The sequence below is a fragment of the Triticum dicoccoides genome, chromosome 2A, assembly GCF_002162155.2.
Source record: "Triticum dicoccoides isolate Atlit2015 ecotype Zavitan chromosome 2A, WEW_v2.0, whole genome shotgun sequence".
NCBI lineage: Eukaryota > Viridiplantae > Streptophyta > Magnoliopsida > Poales > Poaceae > Triticum > Triticum dicoccoides.
In genome coordinates, this window is record NC_041382.1 from 725,588,652 (window position 1) to 725,598,567 (window position 9,916).

Below are 9,916 nucleotides of genomic sequence, written 5' to 3' on the forward strand. Positions count from 1 at the left end.
GCAATGCCACATGAGTTGGCATCTTCAACTTCTTTAGTTGCACAAGAACCATTTTGTAGTTGGCATCCTCATGTGTTCACATGAATATGATTTTCTAGGTTTCTAGATGCACTTGAATGTAGTTGCACTACTTATTTGGTAGATTATAATCTTTTAAAATTCAATATTTTTCATTTTGTGTTCAGACATGCTAAATTCATGTTCATCAGTTCAAAATTCATTGCATAGTTGTAGAAACCTGCAACATGAATTGCATCCAGGAGTACTTACAATTGCGCAAAATAGATGATGAAGTTGTACAACAACCAGCATAAAGTGTTTTTGGAATTCTGCAAACAGAAGTTTAGCTAAAACCAAAATGAATATGAAATTATATGAGTTGGCATCTTCTACTTCTATATGAGTTGAAGATGCCAACTACTGAAATCCAAACACAAGTAGATGGATATGGAAGTGTTGTCAATTTGCACACTTGTACTTTAAGTTGCACAAACACAAGCGAGAGTTGGTTCATTTCTTCTCATGCTTCTTTTTTGTATCATATGCAGGTTTTACATGGTATGGGGGTGGATGAGCTACCGTAGATTTTTGCTCACAATTCTAAGCTACAAAGTCATGTATACTAGTGTGTGGAAAGATCAAAGGAAAAAACACATGCAAACCAGATTCTTTTCTAGTTGGTGGCTATGTTTTCATAGTACCTACAATATACTTTTCTTTTTTTTTGCTACATTTACATTGGTTCTTCTGAATTATGTGTGAAATAAGACTCTCTATGTCCTCTCTCCTATATGTTGGCACATTTTCTATGTTTTGTTGCACACATTGTTGCAAAGGTTGGCTAGTCCCATGATGAAGTTGCATGAAAATCAGTTGCACATGTACCAGATCTCTCTATTTTTTTTTATCTCTGTTTATGCTCTCTTCAACTATGAAGAAGTTATTTTTGCAAGGAGAAATTTGGTGAGAGGGGAAAGGGAAAGTTAAGGAGGAGGAGGATCTGAACAGGAGGCAGAAGTTGGTGATTCAACGGGGCAACGTTGAACTGAGACGATTCAACGGGGCAGGTGGTGATGCGCCCGGCTTGCTGGCGGCATGGGATGCCCGAGCACGACCTTCGGGCCGGGGTCGCGCCGGAATCCCCCAACTGCCACCTCGTACCACATCGCAGAGATTAGCAGATACAGTAGATAGTTACGCAGGGATTCCTCCTCCGCGTCCCCGCACGCATGAGCGCGTGGGTGGGCGTCACCGGCTCACCCTGGTGCACGGCGAGGCGTCCCCGCACGGGTCGGTTCACACCAAAAGGCGAGGGGTTGCCACGCCGCGTCGCAACGGCCGGCCGGACGGCTCGCGTCACCGGGCGGGCCTGCCGACCCGACCCGACCCGGCCGATCGATTGCTAGTTTGCCGGCCGGGCGCGCCTCGGTCACCTGCTCCATTCCAACCAACTGCAGTAGTAGGCACTGCCGAAACTCGGACACTCATGCATTTCTCACTCGTTACAACAAGATGAAATGTCAAGTGCACAAGTCTGCGAGCACGAAGAACTGGCATCAGACCCCACATGCCAGCTGCTTGGCAGCCAGTGGGGTTTTCTAAATTTCGCCTAAAAGCATGACATGTTCCCTTTCTTTTCGGTAAACACATGTTCTTTGTTGGAGCAGCAAATAGTCTACTAACTTAGCCAGAAAATAGTTTACCAAATTTGTATGCTTCTTCTTAGTATTATTTTCATCCACATTTTAATTCACAATATTTAAGAAAGATCTCGAGGATTTTTTGAAATCCATTTTCTTCTTAATTTACAAATACATTTAAAGTTTTAGGATACTTTTGAAGTCTATGATTTTCTATTGAAATTTCCAAAGTTTTTCAAAATTGCAAACAATGTTTTAGATCCACTAATATTTTCTATAAATGCGAATATTTTTTTAAAAATACATGAAAGTTTTCAAATAAAAAAAAGGATTGCCAGTTTTTCCTGAGCCAGAACCGGAGCAAGCGGGAAAAACTTACGTAAATTAATGGAGCAGGGAGAGACGAGGTGAACAAGCGAGCACTTCATGTGCCGGCCCATGTGAACGTTATAACAACAATTCCATCGTTTTAGTGCGGCTTTAAGGGGCTCACACAACCAACACTATCGGACACCATGTCGAAACATATAAAAAGACCACAACCACGCCCCAAACAACTCCACCCTCCTCTCGAAAGAATTGCAGTCTTCAACAACAACATGTTTTAGAGAAAGAAAAAAAGTTAATCCCACGGATGAAAAACGGTGCAGCGAAGCGCGTGTTAGCCTTTAACAAATATCTAAATACCTTGCACTTCCTCCCTCCTAACGAGCAGCTAGCTCCTATATAATCAGGTCGGCTTCTGCTGTGCACCCAACCTACCCCAAAGGGGTTAGCATCGATTCATTATGCCAAGCTGCATCGACCCAATCAAAGCACCAGAGGCTGCTACCTTAGCTTGTGCCGACCGGATACCACACATCATCCAGCAAACTTGTCGCATCACGCCTCGCAACTGGAGACGACGCGCGCGCCATCACCATCACCATAATTTAGTCCATAAGCTCGAGCATTGATGCAGTTATCTAGGCGTCACTTGCATGGCACCCTGTCAAGGCAACTGGCGGGTACACGAAACCACTGACAGAGACGCCGATTAGCAAATGGACCTGACCAAGGAAAACCAGGTCGCCGCAACACATCACGTCGAAACAGAGTACTCCCCTAGGTCGCGCGCGTGCTCCCGCGTGAGTATGGAAGGTGCCAAAGCTGCCTGTGTTCAGAAATCAGAAGGACTTTGCTAGTTGATCGGTTCACTTACGTAAGATTAACATTATTAGTTATTCACACGAGGTGGCGACCGTGTGCGTTTTCTTCTGATAGAGGTTTGTTTGCCTACTATGCTTCGTGGACCAACCGAACTGAAGGCAATCACATTTTTTTTTTCTCTTTGAATTGAAGAATGATATAAATGAAGTCAACCATGTTTCGGTCATATTGAGAAACAAGCTTGGGTACATGTTTCAACTATCCAAGTAGACTTCGTTTCAAAAAACTATCTAAAGGTACGGGAGAACCAGGTGTACACTTTTTGCGCATCAATCAAAGGTAGATAAAGGCCCCTGCATAGAGTTATTTCCCCCTGGGAAATTTGCATACACTTGCATGTGTATTAATTGTCAAAATTTAGCTACAATAGTGGCTAACTGGGTAAAAACTGTTATTTCATCAAGAGCAAGACTAATAATATCCTTTATTTCTGATTGACGGGTGAACGGAACAACAAGATAGGACTACAAGCCGCGGCAATCTTCATAGACCTCGTTGTAATTTTATTATGTTCCAGATTCTATACACTCTTGGTGAACCTTTATAATATAATATCTGATTCCTTTTTCACAAAATAAAGATATCACTACAAGCCAATAGCAAGAACATCCCTAATTCTTTTGCATATAGTTATTTCTATCTGATAAGGCTCTTTCCCGTGCTCTACCTTGTACATATGCTAATACTGCCAAGTAGGAGGAACGACACTAAGCACGTAGCTAGACGAAAACACAACTTATGATTAATTGAATGATGAAAACCAAGTATTTATGCTTTGGAGAGCTTAGTTGCTAAACTCTTTTATGCACTTAGCACCACATCTAAACACATATGCACCGTAGAGGCCTTATGGGTGTAGTTTGTGCCCATCATGACACAAAATATCTTGTGATACTATGATACCAATCTGCAAAAACCAAGTTTACATGTTTAAAAAAATTGAGAACATTTGTGAGTATTCACAACATGTATGTCCACTATCCCTAAAAAATTGAGATCGAAAATCGAAACCTACATTGACCAATATGAAAGACAAATTTTGCATGAATAGTGCCACAAAAGACAAAAATACAAGAATGGCAATATTCACAAGCGGGTTCATCTTTTTTGTTTCTCCTTGTATATTTTGATTTTTGATCTGAGTTTTTTAGAATTGTAGACTCGCGTCTTGTAAGCATTCACAAAAAAAAACCGAATTTTTTATACACAAACTTTTGAGTTTTGAAGCACATGGTATCATGTGATGGTTGGTATCATGTAATATGTTCCCCTTTGCTCCTGTCGTCGTTTTATGGCCCCAGATGTTAGGAAATAACCACACATTACTTTGGTGTACAGAGTGAATACTTTAAATATGCACTAAAATACGTTCCAATATAAATTTATGAGGCAACATCAAACTTAGTAAAGCGTTTATATAATATACTCCCTCCGTTTCTAAATATAAGTCTTTGTAGAGATTTCACTATGGACCACATACGGATGTATCTAGATGCATTTTAGAGTATAGATTCACTCATTTTGCTCCGTATGTGGTTCATAGTGAAATCTCTCCAAAGACTTATATTTAGGAACAGAGGGAGTATTACACATTATACTTTGCCTGAATTTAGAACAGCATGAAAAAATTAGAACAAAAAAATCATATAAAAATATGTCACAAAAAGAACACCGAATACAACATGAACACATGCACCGACCACACCTCTACAAAGGGTAAATTTGTTGAGCTTCAAAATTGGTGAGATAGAATTTTGCACGGGAAATGGGCCTGAACAATGCAGTGGCCAGAATCGGCAAATGCAAACGGTGAACCGACACGGTTTCATGGGCAGCAGGTGCTGGTGACTGGTGATGCGCATGGCGGCATGGGATACCCGAGCACGAGCTTCGGGCCGCTGCGGAACCCCAACCACCACCTCGTACCGAAGCGCGGATATATTCCTCGCCGTGCCGTGCCGGCGATCGACCGCGTGGGCGCATGTCACCGCACCGCGCCACCGCGCACGAGCTCACGACGGACGCACCGCATCGCCCTCGCTCGGCCAGGCAGAGGCAGGCGCGTGTGGGCGCCGCTGACTCCGCCGGCGCCGTCACACCAAAAGGTAACCCAGGCCGGGTCGTAACGGCCGGGCGCCACTGCCAGCCAGTCCAGCCGAAGCGATCGATCTCGGGCGCACGCACGAACGAACGCCACGTTCCCCGTCGACCGCAACCGCGTGACCCCCGACGTTTCTAGCCACGGGCTACGCCTGCAGCGCCGCGTTGTCATGCCAACCGGAGCACTCGGCACTTCAGTCATGAACTGCTCGTGACTAGTACGTACAACTTACAACTCAGCTCGTGCGCTGCACATACAGAAAATTCACAACAGGATACTAGGATGTCAACGCAAAGGCCACAAATTAGCATCGGACCCACATGTCAGCTCCTTGACACACACTGATTAGTCCTGGTTATCATCGGAGGCTGCTATCCTTGTGCTAGCTTGCCGACCGAATACCAGTACACCGCCGTCTTATCCAGCACACACGGTCACATCTCACCTCTCACGCCCTCTCACCGGAGACGACGAGTCGACGACGCGTACTGAAGACAGTACCATAATCGTCTCCACAACCGCGAGGACTAAATTAGTTAATGCGCCACTTGCATACACACATGTCTGACCCCGTAACGCCGACTGACAGGCACACGAAACCACTGACAGGGACCGTGGATTAGCAAACGGACTCGGCAAGGAAAACCAGGCCGTTGCAACGTCGCATCACATCCAAGCAGCGTACGTAGTCAGCTCAGCGCGTGCCCTCTGCGTGCGTGTGTGCCTCCAGGAGTCAAGCGGGTATGAAAGGGTGCGAGGCTGCGTGCGTTCGGAAGGGCTTTGCTGCTTGATCATATAGTCCACTCATGTAAGATTGTTCGCACAGGGCGGTGATGGTAATTTTTGTATTGCCAAAACGGCAGCACAGGGGCGTGTTCATCTGACTGAGGTTGTTTGCCTACTCTGGTTCGTGAACCAACTGAAGTGAGGTCAACTATATGGTTTTTTTCCTTTTCTTTCGAAGAAGAATGATAAAAATGAAGTCAACCATGTGTCGATCATGTTAAGAAACAACGTTACGGGGTTTCAAACTTTATTTGCCCCTGGGAAACTAGCTCTACGCACACACACACACATCAACGATGGGCGTCCTACATTATTTGCCCCTGGAAAATTAGTGCACACTTGCATGCATATTAATTCCCTGAAAGTTATGGATCATTGTCGTGTCACTCTTTGTAAAGTCTTTTTTTCAGCCCATCTGAATAGCACCCGTTGAGCCGGTAGAAAAGTGGAAGGCCCACCTCAACATGCGACCATGTACTCCCTCCGTTCTTAAATATTTGTCTTTCTAGGCATTTTAACAAGTGACTACATACGGAACAAAATAAGTGAATCTACACTCTAAAATATGTCTACATACATTCGTATGTAGTAGTCATTTGAAATGTCTAGAAAGACAAATATTTAGGAACGGTGGGAGTATGAAAAAGATCCATCTTATATTTAATACTCCCTTCGTCCCATAATATAAGAAACGTTTTTGACATTAATGTAGTGTAAAAAAAAACGTTCTTATATTATGGGACAGAGGGAGTAAATATCTTACAACTGACAAATGAAATATAGCAAATCGTACGTATTTTTAACTTTGTTTCACGTGTTATTAATCTAACTATTTATATTCGACATAATCAAATCTCATTGAAATATATTGCAATCAACTCCCGCAACAACGCACAGGGTATCATCTAATTCACAAAAAGCGATGGTTTTTTCTGCGAAAAAGGGCTGAGAACCCCTCCCTCCCGCTCGGCCCCCGCGAGGCGACGGGAGGAACCCTACCGCGCCGCCGCCAGCTCCCTTCCCTGCCCCCGCCTCGTCCCTCGCCGGCGCCAACGGCGACGAGGCCTCCTCGTTCCCCCTCCCAGCGGCCTTGGCGCGGGCCAACGCGACTGGATCGGGGTGCCTCGCTGTCCCAGAGCGAGGCGGCGCTTGTTGGAGATCGTAGCAGAAAACAAAAAAAATTCCTACGTTTCACCAAGATCAATCTATGGAGTCAACTAGCAACGAGAGGAGAGTGCATCTACATACCCTTGTAGATCGCGCGCGGAAGCGTTCAAGAGAACGGGGATGATGGAGTCGTACTCGCCGTGATCCAAATCATTGATGACCAAGTGCCGAACAGACGACACCTCCGCGTTCAACACACGTACGGAGCGGATGACGTCTCCTCCTTCTTGATCCAGCAAGGGGGAAGGAGAGGTTGATGAAGATCCAGCAGCACGACGGCGTGATGGTGGATGCAGCAGTGATCGTAGCAGGGCTTCGTCGAACTTCTGCGAGAGGGAGAGGTGTAGCACGGGAGAGGGAGGCGCCAAGGCTTGAGGTGTTGCTGCCCTCCCTCCCCCCTCCTTTATATAGGCCCCCTAGGGGGGTGCGCCGGCCCTAGGAGATGGGATCTCCTAGGGGGGCGGCGGCCAAGGGGGTGGAGTACCCCCCAAGGCAAGTGGAGGCGCCCCCTCCCCTAGGGTTCCCAACCCTAGGCGCATGGGGGCCCAAGGGGGGGCGCACCAGCCCACTATGGGCTGGTTCCCCTCCCCACTTCAGCCCATGGGGCCCTTCGGGATGGGTGGCCCCACCCGGTGGACCCCCAGGACCCATCCGGTGGTCCCGGTACAATACCGGTGACCCCAAAACTTTCTCGATGGCCGAAACTACACTTCCTATATATAATTCTTCACCTCCGGACAATTCCTGAACTCCTCGTGACGTCCAGGATCTCATCTGGGACTCCGAACAACTTTCGGATTACTGCATACTCATATCTATACAACCCTAGCGTCACCGAACCTTAAGTGTGTAGACCCTACGGGTTTGGGAGACAAGCAGACATGACTGAGACGACTCTCTGGTCAATAACCAACAGCGGGATCTGGATACCCATGTTGGCTCCCACATGCTCCTCGATGATCTCATCGGATGAACCACGATGTCGAGGACCTAATCAATCCCGTACTCAATTCCCTTTGTCAATCGGTACTTTACTTGCCCGAGACTCGATCGTCGGTATACCAATACCTTGTTCAGTCTCGTTACCGGCAAGTCACTTTACTCGTACCGTAATGCATGATCACGTGATCAACCACTTGATCACATTGAGCTCATTATGATGATGCATTACCGAGTGGGCCCAGAGATACCTCTCCGTCATACGGAGTGACAAATCTCAGTCTCGATTCGTGCCAACCCAACAAACACTTTCGGAGATACCTGTAATGTACCTTTATAGTCACCCAGTTACGTTGTGACATTTGGCACACCCAAGGCACTCCTACGGTATCCGGGAGTTGCACAATCTCATGGTCTAAGGAAATGATACTTGACATCCAGAAAAGCTACAGCAAACGAACTACACGATCTTTGTGCTATGCTTAGGTTTGGGTCTTGTCCATCACATCATTCTCCTAATGATGTGATCCCGTTATCAATGACATCCTCATGTCCATAGCCAGGAAACCATGACTATCTGTTGATCAACGAGCTAATCAACTAGAGGCTCACTAGGGACACATTGTGGTCTATGTATTCACACATGTATTACGATTTCCGGATAATACAATTATAGCATGAATAATAAACAATTATCATGAACAAGGAAATATAATAATCATTTTATTATTGCCTCTAGGGCATATTTCCAACAGTCTCCCACTTGCACTAGAGTCAATCATCTAGTTACATTGTGATGAATCGAACACCCATGGAATTCTGGTGTTGATCATGTTTTGCTCTAGGGAGAGGTTTAGTCAACGGATCTGCTACATTCAGGCCCGTATGTACTTTACAAATCTCTATGTATCCATTTTGAACACTTTCACGAATGGAGTTGAAGTGACGCTTGATATGCCTGGTCTTCCTGTGAAACCTGGGCTCCTTGGCAAGGGCAATAGCTCCAGTGTTGTCACAGAAGAGAGTCATCGGGCCCGACGCATTGGGTATGACTCCTAGGTCGGTAATGAACTCCTTCACCCAGACTGCTTCGTGTGCTGCCTCCGAGGCTGCCATGTACTCCGCTTCACATGTAGATCCCGCCACAACGCTTTGCTTGCAACTGCACCAGCTTACTGCCCCACCATTCAAAATATACACGTATCCAGTTTGTGACTTAGAGTCATCCAGATCTGTGTCGAAGCTAGCATCGACGTAACCCTTTATGACGAGCTCTTTGTCACCTCCATAAACGAGAAACATTTCCTTAGTCCTTTTCAGGTACTTCAGGATATTTTTGACCGCTGTCCAGTGTTCCATGCCGGGATTACTTTGGTACCTTCCTACCAAACTCACGGCAAGGTTTACATCAGGTCTGGTACACAACATAGCATACATGATAGACCCTATGGCCGAGGCATAGGGGACGACACTCATCTTTTCTCTATCTTCTGCCGTGGTCGGGCATTGAGCCAAGCTCAATCTCATACCTTGCAATACAGGCAAGAAACCCTTCTTTGACTGATCCATTTTGAACTTCTTCAATATCTTGTCAAGGTACATACTCTGTGAAAGACCAATGAGGCGTCTCGATCTATCTCTATAGATCTTGATGCCTAATATATAAGCAGCTTCTCCAAGGTCCTTCATTGAAAAACACTTGTTCAAATAGGCCTTTATGCTTTCCAAGAATTCTATATCATTTCCCGTCAACAGTATGTCATCCACATACAATATGAGAAATGCTACAGAGCTCCCACTCACTTTCTTGTAAATGCAGGCTTCTCCATAAGTTTGCATAAACCCAAACGCTTTGATCATCTCAACAAAGCGAATGTTCCAACTCCGAGATGCTTGCACCAGCCCATAAATCGAGCGTTGGAGCTTGCACACCTTGTCAGCATTCTTAGGATCGACAAAACCTTCCGGCTGCATCATATACAATTCTTCCTTAAGGAAACCATTAAGGAATGCCGTTTTGACGTCCATTTGCCATATCTCATAATCATAGAATGCGGCAATTGCTAACATGATT